Source organism: Rhinolophus sinicus, chromosome 8 (genome assembly GCF_057876585.1).
Source record: "Rhinolophus sinicus isolate RSI-liver-muscle chromosome 8, RSI-T2T, whole genome shotgun sequence".
Lineage (NCBI taxonomy): Eukaryota > Metazoa > Chordata > Mammalia > Chiroptera > Rhinolophidae > Rhinolophus > Rhinolophus sinicus.
This window is the reverse complement of record NC_142508.1, coordinates 43,793,786-43,815,300: the sequence shown is the minus strand read 5'-3', so window position 1 is coordinate 43,815,300 and position 21,515 is coordinate 43,793,786. Positions and strand designations below refer to the sequence as shown.

The 21,515-nt window shown below is 41.4% G+C and overlaps 1 long non-coding RNA gene and 1 pseudogene across 3 annotated transcripts; one reads left to right on the top strand and one right to left on the bottom strand.

Annotated features, from left to right (window-relative positions):
• Positions 1 to 1,040: 1,040 nt before the first annotated feature.
• On the bottom strand, positions 1,041 to 21,513 carry LOC109458043 (uncharacterized). Of its 3 annotated transcripts, XR_012490081.2 has the most exons (5): positions 20,635 to 21,513; positions 17,330 to 17,399; positions 16,135 to 16,222; positions 8,715 to 8,839; positions 1,041 to 7,516 (listed from the first exon to the last, which is right to left on the bottom strand). It is a non-coding gene; the product is annotated as an uncharacterized LOC109458043 (long non-coding RNA). The 3 variants fall into 3 exon arrangements; XR_012490080.2 differs by lacking the exon at positions 17,330 to 17,399; XR_012490083.2 differs by lacking the exon at positions 17,330 to 17,399 and having other exon boundaries at positions 21,176 to 21,513.
• LOC148757559 (small ribosomal subunit protein eS1 pseudogene) lies at positions 8,869 to 15,222 on the top strand (annotated as a pseudogene).
• Positions 21,514 to 21,515: the final 2 nt, after the last annotated feature.

Genomic DNA, 21,515 nt, shown 5'->3' with positions numbered 1-21,515 from the left:
GATCAGAATATGTGCTTCCCCTTTAAAAATGGAAGTTAGCTTTTTCAATCAGTAAAGTGTTAGCTGAATTTGAAGGCCAAAGAAAATCTCAAAGCAAGTGTATTTTTGAATCCCACAGTATTTACTGTTCTGAAGCTTCTGACACCCAAGGAGAAAAAAGATAGGGACTCTCCTAGTGCTAATGAAACTTGTTAGTTTTTCTTTCCTGTTAAAGATATTTTTACTTGAATTCTTTTCAAGGCTTGAAACATTTTTAGATAAATTCCATAACTGAAAAGCAATGGTTAGTTTGAAGATTAGAGATGGTTTATAAAATCATACCAGATGATAGAAAAGACTCAACAATAGTTTTCTAAGCTTGTTCTTCAATTCAAACGCTATAAGCTCCTTGTGTGGTTGTGGTTAAGAGAGTGATTTTGCTTTTTTTTTCCTCTCTCTCTCTACTGCAATATTTTTTAAATTAATCAAATGGTTTCTGACCAACCTTGTTTGGTTTTTCTCCAGCATAAATTCCTCTGTGAAGACTTCCAAAGCAAACTCTGGGCTCTTTATAGGATCCCACTAGAATCAATACCTTCTTCCTCCTCCAGTATGTTGAATTATAATTGTTTGCATGACTGTCTTTCTACTCTGCTGATCCCCGTTTTGGGCACTAACTCTGGGCTTTGGTCTTTGGACTCCATGTTTTTAGCACAATATCTTTCCTATGGTAGACACTCATCAAACAGTTGTTGAGTGAATGCAATAGCATTTTTGATAAAACTGAGTTCCAGTGCAGCCTCAGCCAATTATTATTTAACCTTGGGCAAGTTTATGGTTACCTGAGTCTCAGCTGACTCAAGGGCAGAAGGCAGAGTGCAGAGAGCATGGTGAGCACTCTGGAGTCACACTGCTCCATTGGGCAGTTGCCCATGGGTGGCCTTGGGCAAGTGACTGACTGGCCCTGGGCCTGCCTTCCTTTCCTACAAAATATTACCGAAGTGAACCAAACAAGCGTCTGCCCGCCTGCACAGCCGAGTACTGAACGTCGAGGTTTGCAATGGAGAAATTAAAGCCATTTTATTTTCAGGGTGCCAAGCAAGGAGAACAGAGGCTATTGCTTAAAACCCAAATTCCCCAGTGGCTTTTCATCAAGCGTTTTCCGGTGTTCAAGTTCCAGTCACGTCCCAGGCCTTTGGTGAGGAGGGAGGAGTGGGACTTTGTTCCGGGTGCAGCTGGAGGTCAAAGTTCTCTCGTCTGCATGCTTCGGCCGCAGGGTTTGTGGTTTCGGTCGGTCGGTTGTCTCTGAAAGGCAACTCAGTATCTTGTTAAAACCGGGATAGGACCGTTTTGAGCTGGTTCTGTGGTTACAGTAACGACGGTTCCCACCTCATCTGTTGCAGCGAGGATTAAATGTGATGCATGTTAGGCCCAGAGCACAGTGCTCGAGACTTTAGACAGAATTTCAGTGTTGGCGTTATTTTCTTTGAAATGTGGTCAGTGGTACTCACTTCATGGTGTTATTTCAAGGCCTGAAAGGAGCAATGGGTTCAGTGACTAACGGGATCTGGCATATAGCAAATATTCCTGCTTATCTCCTGCAGCTGTTCTGGGGCAGCTCTGGCTCCTCATAATACATCCAGCTGACTCGCTGGCTCTGCTACTTCTTCTGTATCGCCCAGGGGGAAAAAATGTTCTTCTCCAAAAGAAGGACCACTGGGTTATGCCCCGAGAGCAAAGAGCCATCAGCCACAACGCTCTCGCTCTCCGACTCTTACTGTGAAGTCACTTGGAAAAAAACAACAGTAACTTTCCCAGGCCCTGGCGTCATACCACATTTGGGGGAGGCCTGGAACTCTCGGGGACTTAGCAGTAACAGAGACCTCAGTGCCTTGGGAGGCCAGCTCGCTTTGGTAGGAGCAGCTTGCTGTCAGACCCTCCTCTAGCACCAGCCAGATGAGGACTGAGACTAAGAAAGAAGCGGTTCTGGGCTGACAGGGAGTCACAAGCTGGTGAGCAGAGCTGACAGACATCACCTGGGTAGCAATGCACCAACGCCAGTGTATTGCCTTGCTAAGGCTAGTAACCAAGGACCACAGACAGAGTGGCTTAAACAACAGAAATGTATTGTCTCAGTTCTGAAGGCTAGAAGTCCAAGGTCACAGTGTTGGCAGGTTGGTTCCTTCTGACGGTGTGAGGGAAGGATCCACGCCAGGCCTCTCTCCTTGGCATGTAGATGGCCATCTTCTCTGTGTCTCTTCACATCCTCTTCCCTCTACGTGTCCCTGTGTCCAAATGTCCTCTTCTTTTAAGGACACCAGTCATACTGGATTAAGGACATCCCTAACAACCTCATTCTAACTTGATACCTCTGTAAAGACCAATCTTTCAAATAAGGCCACGTTCTGAGCTACTGGGGGTTAGGATTTCAACATATGAATGTAGGGCAAGGGGAGACAATTCAACCCATCGCAACTAGGTTGGCCAGTCACAAGTGTTAGGGGTATCAGTCACCTCCAGTGATTAAAGCGCTAGGTCTCCAGCCCACAACCTCACTGCCGGGTCGTGTACTGCATCAGAACAAGGCTCGGTCCATGTGCTGCCACATATACAAACACTGATCGGCAGGCCAACAATAAAGCAGCCATGCCACCTACTCCGTAAAGTCAATGAGGCCCAGATTCTGTCATGTTGGACATGCCAGCAGGCACCGTGCATGAAAAGTTCACTGGAAACAGATGCAATGATATACTAGTCGAAGGTCAGCTAATCTCGTCAGGATCATGTGGCAGGAATCCCCATATGGGGGGGGGTCACAAACTCTAGGTCTAAGGTGCCATTGTAAAGAGCAGAGGCTCCTTGGCTCATGGTACTTGAACCTGCATTAGTTTGTCTACCCAATGTTCACCTTGACCATGACTCATTTCACCAAAGAAAAAACCATTCTAACATCTGTTACGCTGATTCAAAGACCCTCTGCATTGCCTGGAGAGAAAGATCATTGAATGCTTGTAATAGCCACTTCGGGAGTGTGGCCCTCTAATTAGAGCAGGGGTGACAAACTGCAGTCCAACTGCGGTCCACAATCCATTGTTGATTGGCCCGCAGCAAATTCCAAAAATATATTTAGTTTACTTAAATAAACCAGGTGAGGCAATAAGTACTTCACCTCGAGTGAATGGCCCGGCTGTTTCTGTATTTTACCACATATGGCCCTTGGTGAAAAACGTTGAAAAAAGTTTGGACATCCCTGAATTAGAGTCTTTTGAATGATAACTAACGTGTCTGCAGTGTGTAGATTCAAACAAAACACCCACATATCTATCACTGTGTGCAGAAGTATCGTTTTTCTCCCTGGATTTTCGATTTTTAATAACTCTCTTGGAAATAATCTTTTTTCTTTTAAAATAATAAAATATACACACCCATGGTTTACAATGAAAACACTGCTACACACACTCCCTGCCCATCCTCAGCCTGAGCTCTGCTCCTCACAAGGTGTCAGGAAGTATCTTACAGAAAATTACAGACAATACAACAACCCCCAGTAGCAAATCTCCCTCTTCCTAGACTGCTAGATAGCCTGAATTTTACCATTAGGAAAAGGAAGGGGAGGTGGTGATGAAAGAGGAAGCTTTTTTTTTTCTAAGTAGAAAGATTCAGAGGTGACACAATATAGCAGATTCAAGGAACTAAAAGAAATCCAATATGACAGGTGGGTAGTTTTTTTAATTGAGATATAATTCACATGCCATAAAATTTGCTGTTCTTAAGTATGTAATTCATTAATTTTTACTACATTCACCGTGTTACGCAACTATCACCACATTCCAATTCCAAAATATTCTCATCACCCCAAAAAGAAACCCCATACCCATTAGCAGTCACTCCCCATCTCCTCTCCCCCCAGGCTCCAGCAGCCACTGATCTACTTTCTATCTCTATGGGATTTGCCTGTTCTGGACACTTCATATAAATAAAATGATACAATATTTATCCTTTTATGTCTGATTTCTTTCACTAAGCATGTTTTCAAGGTTAACCCACATTGGAGCACGTATCAGAACTTCACTCCTTTGTATGACTGAATATTTCATTTTATGAATATAACAAATTTTATTCATCCATTCATCGGTTGATGGACATTTAGGTTGTTTCCACTGTTTGGTTATTATGAATAATGCTGCTATGAACATTCATTTACAAGTTTGTATGTGAACACATGTTTTCAAATTTCTTGGGTATCTACCTAGAAATGAATCACTGGGTTAAGTGGCAACTCTATGTTTAACTTGTTGAAGGACAGGAATATAGTTCAAGGGCACTGAAGACTGCCCTTGAGAGAAGAAGCTTGTATTAGTTTGCTAGGGCTAACAAAATGCCACAGACTGGGTGGCTAAACAACAAAAATGTATTTCCTCACAGTCTGGAGGCTGGAAGTCCAAGCTCAAGGTGCCAGCAGGTTTGGTTTCTGCTGAGGCCTCTTTCCTTGGCTTGAAGACAGCTGCCTTCTCGCTGTGTCCCCAAGTGGCCTCTCTCTGTGTTTGCATGCCCTTGGTGTCTCTTCCTCTACTTATAAGGGCTCTAGTCCTGTTGGATTTGGGTCCCACTCTTTTGATCTCCTTTAACCTTAGTAACCTGCTCAAGATCCTATCTTGAAATTCAGTCACACTGGGGGTTAGGGCTTCAACACATGAATTTGTGGGGATCACAGTTCAGTCTATAACAAGGTAATAAGGCAGGAAGTGATTAGGGACCAGAACCAGATCACAAAGGTCCATGGACACATGTTTAGGGGGCATTCTTCTTCACCCATCCACTCACAAGGTCTCCTGGGAACTGGCTCCATGGAGAGTCCCCTTTCTGTCTTTTCACTTCCAGACAGGACTAAGCACTGAACACAGCTCAGTGGTGCATTTCTCAAGGTTGCCTGGGTAGGAGTGGACCCAGTGGGAATCATTAGAAAGAAGTTGCCTGGGTAGCAAACACGCCTGGGAGGAATGCATGCAAATTAGATACAAATGATCTGCCTATTTAGGCTTCCTTCTTCGGGTCAGCTGCCCAGGGCTTTTGTAAAAAAGGAGTCTTAGCCTGAACAGAACAGTCCATGAACTCCTGCTTTCCACAAATCTGAGGCCCTGTTGTGCCACGGCTTGTTCTAAGCCCGGGGGCTCTTACAGAGCTTATGTTCTAGGCTTGCACTGTCCAATACGGTAGCCACCAGCACAGTTGGCTATTAAGCACTTGCAGTACGGCTAGTCTGAACCGAGGTGTGCTCACCCATAAAATACACACCGGATTTCAAAGACTCAAGATGAAATATCTCATTAATAATTTTTGCAGTGAATGAATGCTGAAATAATATTTTTGATGTATTAGATTAAGTAGTATATATTATTAAAATTAATTCCATCTATTTCTTTTTACTTTTATTTAAATGGGACTCCTAGAAAATTTGAAATTATATATGTGACTCGCATTTGTGTCTCACATTCTATTTCTCTTGGACTGTGCAGTTCTGGGACTCTACCTGGAGACCCTGTCTGATCAAACTCACTCCAGTGGAAGTAATCTTCACTTGGACCCCCATTCATACGGATTAGGGAATTTAGAACAAATGCCTCCAGCTGATGATATCTGTTTTAAATGAGTTGCAAGGACAGGAATAGATAGGAAAAGGAGGAAAAGAAAGAGATGAGATCAGCACACAGCTGGGGAGACTGGACAGGGACACAAAGAGTGCTCTGATGTCTGAGAGCCAATTTCCAACTTGCTCTCTGTGGGAGGCAGAATAATGGTTCCACAAAGATGCTCATGTTCTAATCCCAGGAACCTGTCAATATAATATCTTACATGGCAAAAGGGACTTTGCAGATGTGATTACATTTAGGATTTTGAGATGAGGAGATTATCCTGGATTACCCAAGTGGGCCCAATGTAATCACAAAGGTCCTAATAAATGAAAGAGGGAGGCAGGAAAATCAGAGGAGATATGATGATGGGAGCAGAAGCTGGAGTGATGCCATTGCTGAATCTGAAGATGGAGAGGGGGCCACAAGCCAAGGAAGCCAGGTGGCCTCTAGAAGCTAGAAAAGGCAAAGAAATGGTTCTTCTTTTAAGCCTCCAGAAGGAACGCAGCCCTATAAAACCTTGATTTTAGCCTAGTGAGACCCATTTCAGATTTCTGTCCTCCCGAACTATTAAGGTAATAAATTTGTGTTGTTGTAAGCACTAAGTTTGTGATAATGTGTTACAGCAGCAACAGGAAACTAATACACTCCCTTGCCTGCTGGATATTCCTTTGAGTCACATTCCTCAGCAACTGGGAGGGCCACTTCCTGCTAAGGTATAGTGGGGTAAGTCCTGGACTGGGTCTTTCATCTGCACTGTGGGTTTTTGGACAAGTCCCTTTTCCACTCTATAAGTTTGAGGGCAAGGAGATTGGAAAACTGTGCAGAGTTCTAGTGGCGAGGAGAGACATATTTGTCTGCACCAATGCATGGATGTCATTATTAAAATTAGGACAAAATAAGTGCCAAAGAATTGGATGGTTGTTTAGCATGCTGAGTCATTTACACAAATCATCTCCTTTCATTCTTAGAACAACCCCATGAGTTAGATAACTATTATTATCCCATTTGCAAGCGAAGGACACCAAGGTCAGAAAGGGTGCGTAACTTGCCCATAGTCAGTAAGACAGTAAATTGTGAGCCAAGAGTCAAACCTCGGTTTACAGACCACTGAGAGGCTCCCTTTGCTGATGAGAGAGACCTGACCACTGGATGGATCCATAAGTTTCATTCATTCATTGATCCCAGAATAGTTGTGTTCCTGCTGTGCCTGGAATTCAGGGGACAGTGACGAACATCTCAGGCCAGATTCTTGCAGCATGGGAGCCACAGTCTATTAGAAGGATACCAACAACTGAGAAGTAACACAGTTAGGATGAAAACGATCACAATCACTAAGAGAGTGAGGTGAGAGGGAGTAGCTGGGACAGCAATACACCGTTGTGATTCTGAACCTGAGAGCGCACTGCCCTCCAACGGGTGTCATCACCAAATTCATCACGTTTCCTATCTTTGTTTTCTTTGTTAATCTCCCAAATACAAGCCCCTCTTGTCATCTCAGCTTCTCTCATCTCCATCATTCTCTCTGTTGTATTTTGTTCTACCCACCTCCTGCCTTCCTCTATCCTTCTCAAACTGTGACTCCTGTAAATCTTTCACTGAATGTACCCTCCAACTTCTACTTTAACTAAAGCCAGTTCCTTCCCTGAAGATAATCACCACAATCCTAACTGAAGGTTCTTCATTCCCTCCACTTGCCAAATAGCTCAAGGTCTAAAGGAAGAGAGAAGTAGTCAAGATATGCTGCAGAAACAAATGAGCCCAAATCCCAGTGGTTCACTCAAACAAAGGTAGAGACTCACTCATGCGCCATGTCCAACTCAGGTCAACTGAACTCTGCTGCACGTCTTCACTCATGGACCCAGGCTCTTAATTCATGGGGCAGCCTCTGAAGCATTACCAATCTCCTGGCAGAGGGAAAACACACATGGACAGCCATGAGCTGGCTCTTGAAGCTTCCACTCGGAAGAGACGTACGTTACTTGCGTTCACAATTCATTGGCTAAAGCGAGTTATATGGCCAAGCCTAATATCAACTGGGATATCTTTCAGAAGAGATAGCAAATGTTGTACGCAGTGATAGAATCTGCCATCTTTGGCACTCCCAATGCTGTTTCTAGATATTATTATTCCTTCTCCATACTCGTATTTTTTAAAAAATCCTGCTTCCCATGGACAGACCTACTAGAGTACCATGTACACCTCTTCTCTTCTAGCTCTTCACAGTGGCCCTAGAAACCTGAGTCACACTTAGCTCTTCCCTCTTACTGATGCCATATCAGATCCTTTAGAATGTTCCAGAGTTTCTAAATCTGTCACTTTCAACAGTCCTCACAAAAGCTACCTTCTTCCAGCCACCACCATCCCTCACCTGAACTACTACAGCAGTCACCTACCAAATCTTGTTCTACAATTAATTCATGACCCACCCAACAACCAGGGAAGATCAAGTCACACTATCATTGGGATTCTTCAGTGTCAGTGAACTGACACTTCAATTACGTTAGAGCTTTCACAACATGGTTCTCTTTGCCTGGATCTCTCTCTCTCACTCTCTCTCTCACCCCTCCACTCCCCTGCCATCTTTCAGGTCTCAACTTTCTCACTGAGGCCTTCAGACCTAGTTGGTTCTTTCTGCACATGGGCTCCCGCAGTGCCCCTCACTGCCCCATCTGAAACACTCAACGCTCCCGTCTGCACATGCTCAGTGCCTCTCCTGCCCAACCAACTTGGAGCTACATGAAGCATGAAGTCAGGGGCTGTCTCCCTGACTGCTACGTGCTCAATATAGTGATCATGCTCAGCAGATATTTTTTTCAATGAGAGAATGAATTTGTCAAACATAGAGACAGGGGAACAAGTAAATAAAGGTTAATAGATATCATTATCAATGATTGGATTAACCCCTGAATTAATCAATTGAGGCACTTGCACCACCTCTGACTTACTTAGTCCTAAACTCACTGAACATCACTCTCTTCCCACATTTCCCTCTGTGTTTCCAGACCTCATGAAATGCCTTCCTCACCCACACCTAGTGAAAGAAGTCTGGTTTCATGCCGGGTAGAGTGCTTCTTCCCGCTCCCTAACTCCTGCTGTTCTCACCTCTCCCCCAGTCCTCCGCGCATCCCACAGGCCCTCTAAACCAAGTTGTCTGGAAAAGACTGGAGTGTCACCAAGATGTTGCCTGTCCTCAGATTCATCCTGAAAAGAAGGACTTGAATGACACCCTGAAAAAAGAAACATAATGACGCATGAGTGAGACATTTCTGAGGCCTGGGCTGTTAAGTCTGTCTGCCAAACCAGGCTGTGCTATCAGCGTGATGTGAACAGCTTTGGAAAGGCCACCGTGTCAACCTATAGTTCCTCCCTCTAGGCTAAGATAGTGTCTGAAATCTTAGCGCTGGAGACAGTGTTAGTCTGCTAGGGCTGCCGTTACCACGTGCCACATGCTCAGTGGCTTAAGCAACAAGGGAAATTTAGTTTTTCTCGGTTCTGGAGGCCAGATATCCAATATCAAGGTGGAGGCAGGTTTGGCTTCTGGCATCTCTCTCCTTGACTTGCAGGCCTGCCTCTGTGCACACACATCCCTAGTGTCTCTGTGTGTTCAAATTTCCTTTCTTATAAGGACACTGGTCAGACTGTATTGGGGCCCACCCTAGAAGCCTCATTTTAATTTAATCACCTCCTTAAAGGCTCTACCTCCAAATACAGTCATTTTCAGGTACTGAGGGTTAGGGCTTCCATGTATGCATTTGGGAGTGGGGTAGGAGAGACACAATTCAGCCCATAACAGAGATATTACCAGACCTTCAAGGTTCTCTGAATAAGCAGTAACTATTGGATAAATGAGTAAATGTATTTTTTGTCCATGAAAGCTAGAGACAGGATATAATTAATTTAAAAATAGGTACAATTAATTATGTAAAGCATGTAAACTAGCTCTCTAATTCATTGAAGGACAGCAGAGAAAACCTGGGGGCCCAGACACTCTTGGTTGTGACACTCCTGAAGGAGAGAGAGTATGCCTCAAGTATATCCTTGCAGACCAAAAACAAGAATGCACAAATCGAGAGAAGTAAAGAGAGCTCTAGACTCAGCACTTTTCCCGGGGTTATCTGCATAAAGCCTGTAACAGGCCATTTTCACAGAAGAAAAATCCTGGCACTCAAGCAGAGTGAGAAGCAAGATCAGAGACCTATATGTAACATTTCAGAACCTGAGGGCAAACTCTCAGTTGGCACTTTTTTTACCCCCACCTGGCCAAACAAAAAGACAACAGGAATATGTTTGTCTCTACCTCTATAATGACTAAAGGAGAGAGAAATTTCCCCTGAGAATTCCTAACAGTAAGCGCACATTCCTGTGGGTTTAGAGCCTAAATTTGTACTATCTGTGTAGCATGAAAGACTTCCAGACAAAACTTTAGAGTGATCCCAAGTCATCTATTCTCATAGGTCCATGGCATAAGCAAACACTAACTTTATCCAAGGAAATACATTTTAAACTCAGGATTTAAGGAATTTCCACAGATATAGGCTCAAGGAACATGAGTTCCACAAACCACAAAAGCAGAAGAAACAAACTTGAGCATAACACTCACAAATGGTATAAATAATGAAATTATACGGTATAGAACATAAAATATATTAAATTGTCAAAGAAATTAAAGATGGAGTTTAAGAAATACTGAAGGAAAAGCACTATCAAGATTGGCAAGGAAGATTTGAACAAGAAAAACTAGAAGTTACATAAGTGAGAATTTTTAAACCCAGTGGTCAAATTAAACAGATTATATCACAGCTGAAAAGAGAAGAAACTAGAACACATACCTATTTGAAGAAATTACACAGTGTGCAGCACACAGAGAAAAAAGATGAAAATTACGAACAATGTGTTAAGAAATGTGGAACCGAGTGGGAAGGTCCCACATACTTCTAATTTGTGTTTACAGAAGAAAGATAATAGAAGGGAGAGAAGCGCATTTGAAGAGATAGTATGTGAGAATTTTTCAAAATTGATGAGACTCTTCCTCAAAATCAGGAAATCCTATGAATCCCAAGCAGAATATTTAAAAATAGATCCACACAAGACATACCGTAAACCTTAGGACACTGAAACGAAAATCATTAAAACTGCCAGAAGTACTACTTTTTTTTTATTTTAACAACTTTATCGTGGTATCATTTACATACCATAAAGTTCATCTGTTTTAGTGATTCAATCATTTTTAGTAAATTTACAGAGTTGTGCAACCATCACCATACCACAATTCTGTTTTTAGAAGTGCTACTTCTTATTTCTCAGTGGCAATGGAATGATGGAAGCCAGAAGATAATGGAATGAGCGACTAGAGTACTGAGCTACTAAAATAACTGCCACACTAGAATTGTGTGCCCAGCAAAACTATCTTTCAAGAGCAAAAATAAAATTATTGTTTAGACACACCAAAAACTAGGAACGGATTCCCAAGATACCCTCTTCCAAAGAACTCCTCAAGGATATACTTCAGGCAGAAGGAAGATAATCCTAAAATGAAGGTCTGAAACACAAAAAAGAATGATGAGGAAAGAAAAAGGAAATCAAAGTGAAAGGTAAACATACGTGTACTCTATCAAAAAAGTACAGCAACAATGTCAAATTTTGGTGTTACAAAAAACTAAAATCTTGGGGCCGGCCCGGTGGCTCAGGCGGTTAGAGCTCCATACTCCTAACTCTGAAGGCTGCCGGTTCTATTCCCACATGGGCCAGTGGGCTCTCAACCACAAGGTTGCCAGTTCAACTCCTCAAGTCCCGCAAGGAATGGTGGGCTCCGCCCCCTGCAACTAAGATTGAACACAGCACCTTGAGTTGAGCTGCCACTGAGCTCCTGATGGCTCAGTAGGTTGGAGCGCGTCCTCTCAACCGCAAGGTTGCCAGTTCGATTCCTCGACTCCCGCAAGGGATGGTGGGCTGTGCCCCCTGCAACTAGAAACGGCAACTGGACCTGGAGCTGAGCTGTGCCCGCCACAACTAAGACTGAAAGGACAACAACTTGACTTGGAAAAAAGTCCTGGAAGTGTACACTGTTCCCCAATAAAGTCCTGTTCCCCTTCCCCAATAAAATGTTTTAAAAAATAAATAAATAAAACATAAAAGAAATAAACCTTTATAACTGAATGACAACAAAAGCACTACCAAAAGTAGTTCAAGTGTAATTCGTTGTTTTGAATATTTTTATCAAAAAAGAAAGATTTAAAACAAATGAAGGAAGTCTTAGCTTAACACTTAATATGAAACAACAGAGAAAATCCAAAAAAACGAGAAAAATAAATAAAGGCAGAAAGTTATAAAGTAGATAAAACAGAGAAAATTAACAACAACAAAAAGTTAGCTATTTGAAATTCTAATGAGATAGAAATGCTTCAGGAAAGTCTGATGGAGAGAAGAAAGATGCAAATAAAAACATAATATATACTTTTCGGCTCTCTGAGCAGCACCATGCTGGTCGGCAAGAATAAGCGCCTTACAAAAGGCAGCAAGAAGGGAGCCAAGAGAAAGGTGGTTGACCCATTTCCAAGAAAGATTGGTATGATGTGAAAGCATCAGCTACGTTCAATGTAAGAAATATTGGGAAAACACTAGTCACGAGAACTCAAGGAACCAGCATCGCATCTGAGGGTCTCAAGGGTCATGTTTTTGAAGTGAGTCTAGCTAATCTGCAGAATGATGAAGTTGAATTTAGAAAATTCAAGTTAATTACTGAGGATATTCAGGGCAAAAATTGCCTGACTGATTTCCATGGCCTGGATCTTATCCACGACAAAATGTGCTCCATGGTCAAAAAATGGCAGACCATGATTGAAGCTCATGTTGCTGTCAAGACTACCCATGGTTATTTGCTTTGTCTATTCTGTGTTGGTTTTACTAAAAAACGCAACAATCAGATTCGGAAGACCTCTTATGCTCAGCATGAACAGGTCCGCCAAATCCGGCAGAAGATGATAGAAATCATGACCCTAGAGGCACAAATGACGTGAAAGAAGTGGTCAATAAATTGATTCCAGATAGCAGTGGAAAGTACAAAGAAAAGTCTTGCTGATCTGTTTATCCACTTCATAATATCTTTGTTAGAAAAGTCAAAATGCTGAAGAAGCCCAAGTTTGAATTGGGAGAACACATGGAGTTTCATGGTGAAGGTAGCAGTTCTGGAGAATCTACTAGGGATGAGACAGCGCTAAAGTTGAACGAGCTGATGGGTGTGAGCCCCCAGGCCAAGAATCTGTTTAAAATTCAGACTTTTCACAGTGACAAATAAAACCTGTTGGTGATGTTTAAATAATAATAATAACAATGTATAATTGAAAAGGGTAAATCACTACCCATACAAATATTTCTAAATAATAAAATAAAATTTTGAACTATATAAACCAATACATTTTAAAATCTTGACAAAATGGACAAATTTCTGCAAGAATAGAAAATGCCAATACGGAAACAAAAAGAAACAGTAAACTTTGACTAGACCAATAACTATTAAAGAACCTGAAAATTCAATTAAAAGAAGCCCCAGAAGGTTTAACAAGGGAGTTCTACCAAATCTTCAAGGAACAAATAACACCTGACATATACAAATCATTACAGTGTAAAAAGAAAACAAATTCATTTTATGAAGCTGGTACATCCTTTATTCCCAGATTGAATAGAGGCAATTTGGGGAAAGAATATTAGAGGCCCATTTTACTTTCTAAATGATATACAATTCCTAGGCAAAATATTAGATAAACAAATACAACAATGTGTTAAAAATAAAAATAAAGCACCATCAAATAGGTTTTAGTAAACATCAGAAAGTTAACAATGTAATGAATGCACTCCATCATGGAAAAAGGAGGAAAGTCACATGGTCGCCTCCATAGATTTAAGAAAACATTTGATAAAGTTCAACATCTATTTGTAACAGCTCTCAGAAAACTGGGAATGGAAAGGAAGTTCCATAGTATGATAAGGACTATCTACCAAAACTCTACCACAGACTCACATTTAACACAGAACTTTAAACTCATTCCCTTTAAGAGCAGGAAGAAGACATAACTGGTCACCATCATCACTACTGTTCACTCCCGAGAGCCCTTGTCATTGCAATAAGTCATTATAAATATGTATATAGGAATGAGATGAGAGGGGGAGGGACAAAATTGTCATTCTGTGGATGTGATTTGGTGTTCCGTATAGAAACTCCAAACCATAAAAACTAACAAGAGAGTCAGCATATTGGTCAAATAAAAGATCAAATAGGGAATACAAATACCATTACTCTACATAATAGTAAACAACTAGAAACTAACAAAATACAAGATTCCATTCAGAACAGCAACAAAAATTAAAAAATAATATAAGACTTCACATATCAATCCACAAGACATTTATGAAGAAAAAAATTTAATGTTATTAAAAGGACATAACATAAATCTAACAAATGGGAGATAAACCACGTTCATGAAAGCAACAATTTAATATTAAGATGTCTCTTTTACCTAAATCAATCTATAAATTTAATGCAAGCCCAAATTCCAAAAGGTTTTTTTGAGAAACACAATAAATGGATTCAAAAATGCATGTGGAAGAATCAAAACCCACAAATACTAACGATGCCAAAATAATGTATACAAGTGGACACTTTGGTCAGCGTTGCTCCAGCAATAGTTCGCTGTAATCAGAAGCGTCTGGACGCTGATGGTACCCACTGTGAGCATCTCTTGTAATTGTAGAAGTCAAACGTGACTTGTATTCATCTTTCGTTAGCGGTATATATTGAGTATTACAATTTTAATAGTTTTTTCCTTTCTTAAAATGTGTATACATTTTTTTGGCACCTTCTGTAGATAAGAATGGCAAGAGAAAGAAAGATAAATTGAGAGAGACAGAGAGAGAGAGACAGAAGTTTCCTGTATCAAATAAAATATACTAAAAAGCCAAAGTTACAAAGAGAAAACAAAGGTGGTATGACACATGAACAGACAAACTGATCAAAAGAACAGAACAGAGGGCGGCCGGGTGGCTCAGTTGGTTAGAGCATGAGGTCTGGGCAACAGGGCTGCTGGTTCGATTCCCACATGGGCCAGTGAGCTGTGCCCTCCACAACTAGATTGAAGACAACGAGCTGTCGCTGAGCTTCTGGAGGGGCGGGCCGATGGCTCAGTTGGTTAGAGCGTAAGCTCTCAACACAAGGTTGCTGGAATCAATTCCCGCATGGGATGGTGGGTTTTGCCGCCTACAACTAAAGATTCAAAACGGCGACTGGACTTGGAGCTGAGCTGCGCCCTCCACAACTAGATTGAAGGACAATGACATGAAGCTGATGGGCCCTGGAGAAACACACTGTTCCCCAATATCCCCCAATAAAATTTATTAAAAAAAAAAAAAAAAAAAAAAGAACAGAGAGGCCACAGATAGAAATATGTACATAAAAGAACTTGAGATATTTCAGAATAAACATCCTAATCAGAAGGGAAGAGATGGATTGTTAAAGGACAGTATTGGGAAAACTGGCTTCTTGTAAGGAGAAAAGTCATACAAAGGTCATCATAATATAAAGATCAACTAAATGGATTAGAGACCTAAGTATGAAAGATAAATCTATGAAACTAGTACATTAATTTCCCAGGGCTGCCAGAACAAGGTACCACAAACTAGGTGGCTTAATGCAATAGAAATTTATTGTCTCACAGTTCTGGAAGACAGAAATCCAAAATCAAGGTATCGTTGAGGCCATGCTCCCTCTGTAACTTGTAGGAGAATCCTCCCTTGCCACTTCTTAGCTTTCAGTGGCAATTTTGGCTTGCAGCTGTGTACTCCAATCCCTGCCTTTGTCACCACATGGCATTCTCCCTGTGTGTGTCTGTCTTCAAATGGCTGTCTTCTCATAAGGACATCATTCATGTTGGATTGGCACTCACCCTACTCCAGAATGACCTCATCTTAATTTAACTAATTACATTTCCAAATAAGATCACATTCTAGGGTACTGGGGTTTAGGGTTTCAACATACCTTTTGGGGGGGACTCAACTTAACCCATAACAGCTAGTAGAAAAATGTAGACTATCTTTATGACTTTGAAGTGAATAAAGATTTTTAAACACAGAAAACATAAACCATATAGTGAAAATGAGATCGATTTGACTATATTAAAATGAGAGATTTCTTCCAAACAAAGACATAATTGAAAATGGTAATAAGTGACAAACTGGGAGAAGATATTTTCAGCTTCAAAAAAAGTGATTCATATCCAGAACATACAATGAAATCCTGGAAATGTTCAAGAATGCCAAACCCAATAGAAAAAAATGTGCAAGAGACACGAATAGGCAATTAATATAAGAGGAAATCCAAATGGCTAACAAGCCTGAAGAGATGCTTATCCTCCTTCATAATCACTTAGGAAATTAAAATATGTTAGTTTAAATCCATCAGAGTGGCCCAATTAGAAAGTCAGAGAGAAACTGCTATTAGTGAAGACATGTAGAATTTGGAACTATCACGCACCTCTGATTGGTACAATTCAGTATGTATATCCTGTGATCCAGCAATCCCAATGTTAGGTATGCAATCCAGAAAAATTCTTGCACAAGTCCTAGAGGATACAAGTACAAGGTTGTTGATTGAAGTATTGTTTGTAGTAGCAAAGAATTCAAGGCAATGTCATTCTTCATTAGGAGGTGAAAAATTAAGGATAGTGAATTAATAAATTGAAGTGCTATGCAGCAATTGGAAGCAATGAACAAGATGTATAAAAAACAACATGGAATGTTCTTAAAACAATATTGAGCAAAAAAAGTGAAAATAGAAATTTACTTAATACCGTGTTTGTAAATTAAATACATATACATATACGAAAACATATACAATCCATATATATAGTGTGCAGGCAGAGCCTGACTCCGTCTTAAAGCTAATCTGCCATCTTGACTCCTGGGTGAGCCCAGACCCTGGCCCCCTACACTGGGTCTGGGTACGTACTCAAAAATTCTGTGTTCTACCTCTGGAGTGAGATACCCTTGATGTTATCTGTTTCTTAATCAGCTCTGGAGCCAGAGCCTCTCAGCACCTGGTGGTCTCCTACCCCGTAGATTAAAACACATTCCTTTCCAGAACATAGACTCACTGCTTTAACTATAAAACATAGAGTTGGAGTGGGGGGGTGAAAGGCACTGAGGATATCCACCACAACTTGCTGCCACCCAAAACACATCTTGTATGTAAGTTCCCTTAATAAACTCATAATGTAATGATGGAGTTGTCAACCTCTTTCTTCAGTCTCCCAGCCTGGGAAATTTTACATAACACACAGGAATATACATATATCTATATTCCTATACACCTCTTAGCAATAGAGACATATCCAAGAGCCATAAATTAAACACATCAGAAAGTGTGTCTAGGAGATGGAGGAAGAAATCAAAGTGGGAATGGGGATCTGGGAAAAAATAACATAAGCGGGTAGATTTACATAAACTATTGCCAATAGTGTGTCAGGATGAGACAGTACGGCAAAATCAGCTCTCAGAAAAGAAAAGGGGGAAAAATGAATGAATGAATGAATGAGAAAAGAAATACCAAGGAAATGTTAAGAAAAGAAAGCATCAGGGAGTTCCGGGCAAAATGGTGGAGTAGGTAAATGCTGCGCTTGCCGTTTCCCATGACCACATTAACATTACAACTATATTATATAACAATCTACCTGGAGAACCATCTGAAGACTAGCTGAACAGAAGTCCTGTAATGAAAGATATACAGAGGCCACATTGAGACTGAAAAAAAATAAAAAAAAGGAAGCATTAAAAGCAAAAATCATTAGGAAGGACAACAAAGGATGTTTTATACAATAGAAGAAATAATTCACCGATATATTAATATCATAACCCTTATGCACCTAACAACATAACTTCAGAATATATAAAGCAGGGGCCAGCCCAGTGGCTCAGGCAGTTGGAGCTCCGTGCTCCTAACTCCGAAGGCTGCCGGTTCGATTCCCACATGGGCCAGTGGGCTCTCAACCACAAGGTTGCCAGTTCGATTCCTCAACTCCTGCAAGGGGTGGTAGGCAGCGCCCCCTGCAACTAGAAAACAGCAACTGGACCTGAAGCTGAGCTGTGCCCTCCACAGCTAAGATTGAAAGGACAACAACTTGACTTGGAAAAAAATCCTGGAAGTACACACTGTTTCCCAATAAAGTCCTGTTCCCCTTCCCCAATAAAATCTTAAAAAAAAAGCCACAAAGTAGGTCAAAAAGGAAAGAGCAACAAATTCCTAAGAATTTGTATCATTCAGAATATGTTCATTGAATATAATTAGAAATCAACTACAAAAAGATAAAGAAAAATCCATGTATATAGATATTCAAAAACACTTTTCTAAATAATTTGGGGGTTAAAGGAAATTGAAACTACACTTTTTGGGAACTGAATGACACTGAAAGCATCACATAACAAAAACTGGGGTATAAAGAATAACAAAATAACAGTAAAATAGGGGGGAAAGAATGAATCAACAATTAAAGCAGAAATAAAATAGCCCCCTCCCTGAAAAAATAAGTAGAAGAGATTACCAGTAAAACAAAAAAGATTCAGACTCTTACAGTCGTGACATGAGTGATCTCAAATCCAATGACAGATTAGAAAACAGGTTTAGATAGGACAAGTCACCTCCAGTCACAGATTGTGGCAGAACTAATATTTGAACTCACTTTCTAAAAATGCCAACTTCTGTGTTTGTCTTTGTTACTTTCATCTTCCTACCACTTATCCGGAGGCGTTTTCTTTAATAAGGCCAAATGTCAGTATGTCAGTATCCTTTTTGTATGGGCCAATTTTGTTACCACATCCCAGTAAAGCTGAAAAATAAAATGAATCTTGACAAAAAAAAAAAATGAACTATTAGAAATCTACTAAAAACATCATACTTAATGGTAAAACCTCAGGGTCATTCTTTTAAAAGTCTAGAACAAGCAAAGATTTTCAATTATCACCATTATCATTCAACATTATGTTGGAACTCTTAGCCAAAGGGCAGGGGGGAGTGAGAAATGAGTTATAAAGATTGGACAGACTAAACTGTCATTTTTTTTACTGACAGCAGGATCATCTAGCTAGAAAAGTATGTCACGTTATTCTAGAACAAGAGTGAGTTCAACAAAGTAGCCAGGTCCAAGATCAGCATTAAAAACACAACAGCAGTAGCTAATTAGAAAAAAAATAACAAAATCCTAGCCACAAATAAATAAAAACAGTAACATCCCAGTGAGTGAACCACAGAAATCATGTACAAGGTATCCCACGAGAAAATTATAGTCAGACAGAAGACTCAAGGTTACAAACTCATGAACTCTCAAATTAACAAATTCTTCACTACAATCCCAATCAAAATCCAAAGGATTTTTTTTTTTTTTTAATGGTATTGACAAATTCCACTCCACTCCTCCCCATCCCCACTGCAGGGCCCAACCAGGTTTACAACCAAGCCAGGTCCCTTTCCTCACCCAAGACTAGACATCTGCTTGGACACCATCTGTTCTGCTGCCCACCTGCTTCTTTGACCTGAATTAACCCATAAGCCTTCGGTAAACAGAGTAACGATGTTAGCATAACACAAGTGTATTGGTTAGTATGCAATTTTCTCCAGGAAGTTAATGTTTTGAAGCAATCAGGAGCCAGCTTTTTCACAGCTAAAGGAGCAGTTTTAGTAATAAGAGAAGATCGTAAGGAGAAAAGCTGCATATCTACAGAAATGTCTTCCTTTATATCCAGAGTGGCTCGTTTTGTGGCTTTGAAGCCACAACACTTACTACAGTTATGATATGTAGCAAAGTTGTGAATGCAGGTGAACAAACAGCAACATGTTTTTCCATATTAAAATAACAGGTTTATGAAGAAGACTACACCTTGGATCAGATTTGTAATTTTCCTGAAAATGGTCTCCATTAGAAGTTAGTATCTCCAGACCAGCATCTCCAAGGAGGAAGTACAAGCCCCAGCTTTTAAGAATGCAAAGAAAGGACTGAAGTGTTGCTAAGTGCAAATGCCCACAGAAATTTAGTATTTCGATTACTGTTAGTATTTCTATGAGAATGGTTACTGGTTTTGTAGTGCTCTGATTATAAAGCTGCACACGTTTTGAGCACTCTGTCCCTAATTCTATTTTTTCTACTGTGGCTGAAAGAAGGGTGCTGTAACAAATCTAACCAAAAGTAACCGCACAGGGTGATCTGGTCATATATTCCTACCTGGGCAGGTTATGTTACGGTGGGTAGTCATACCCCGGCCTATAACTTCCCTAGTAAAAGGTTATCTTTGCCTTAAACAAGCCCTGGCCATTGTTTCTGTGCATCTAGATTAACACACCTTTGAAATACCTCTTTTTCAGACTCTCAGAAGTATAACCACCCTCAAGAGAGCACATAATCTTAACTATCCTGTAATCCAATCCCAGCCTTGCTTTCCCTGACCTTCATGTCATCTTCCTCACATTCATTCCCTCCCTAATTCCAAATGAAAAAAAGAAACTGCAAACTGTCATTCTGGGAAGCATTTTTCTCAGTCTGTTGAGATCTTGCTTCCACATGTATCCTCTGTCTGGCTCAAATAAACTCTAAGAAACTCTTAAAATTTTTCTACAGGTTTGGGCGTTCTTACCTTGACACCATAAAGCCTTGTTATTTTTAGTACACCGTGTTGCCAAATTCCAGGTTTTGCAGGAACCCATATAAGAGTATATCAGGTGATAGCAGAGCTGCCTATACTCAGAAAGAAGCTGGGTCTCTCTCTGCCAACACGCATTCTTGATAGGTCCTTAGTTTCCCTGATACTTAGCCAGGAGCCCAGGTACCCACTTCCCTCTGAAAGTGGAATAACTTCCCAGGGCCCTGTGGAGCAGTTCTCTGGAGTTTGGGCACCAGAGCCCATCCTAGTTCCCCTCTTCTGTCCTCCCTCCAGACCCCAGACCACTCAGGAGAGGCCAAGTGAAAAAGCCCAGAATTTTGCCACTTACAAGCTTACTGATCTTGGGCAAGTCAGTGAACCACAGGACTCAGTTTCTTCATTCTTTAAATGGGATGGCATTTTTTTTTTCATCATGGTTGTTTTGTTGTTGTTGTCGTTGTTTAATTTTAAAATCTGCCTTTGACTTTTGCCTTGCTATAGTTCTGGACTTGGACTTCACTTCCCTATGCGTCATTTGTAAAATGGGGCCTTTGCAAAGATTTAAAGATAGTATGTGTGCAAAGCACAAGATGTGCATTAAGGCCCCCACCCCAAATTGAAGTTGCTATTATGGGAGGCGGGAAATCCTCCAGAGTACGAGTTCTGACTGCGAAGGCAGAGGAACCCAGAGCTGGTGGGGAAAACAGACGTGGCTGTGATATCCCCAGAGCCAGTAAACAATTCCTCCCAGTCCCGTCTTCCTCGCAGAGGCCTCGCCATTGGCCCCACTCCCTAGCTTGCTGGGGCCACCAACTGGTTCCGCGAAGCCTGCGTTTGGGGGCTGCCTCCTGCAGCGCGGGTCGAGAACAACTACATTTCCCGGCGTTCACCTCGGGTTGGGGCCCCGAGGGACGGGGATGCAGCCGCAGGGACGGTCCCATCCGTGTTAGAGGCTCCGGGCAGTAACCATCATTCACGCAGCTCCTACTTTTCTCTTTGAGAAGCGCGTGCGTCACGGTCAACCCCACCGTGGGCCGCGGCCCCCACAGGGTCTGTGAGAAACGTTGGTCCCCTCCTCCTGCCCTCCTCCGAGAGTCCGGCCACTAGGTCCTAGGGAGGGTCCGAGGCCAGGCTTATCTCCCCAGGAGCTTTCCTTCCGCCCCGCGGCCTCCCCACTGCGACCGGAGGTTGGAAGCTGGGCTCTGGGGGCTAGGGGACTGGGGCTAGCCT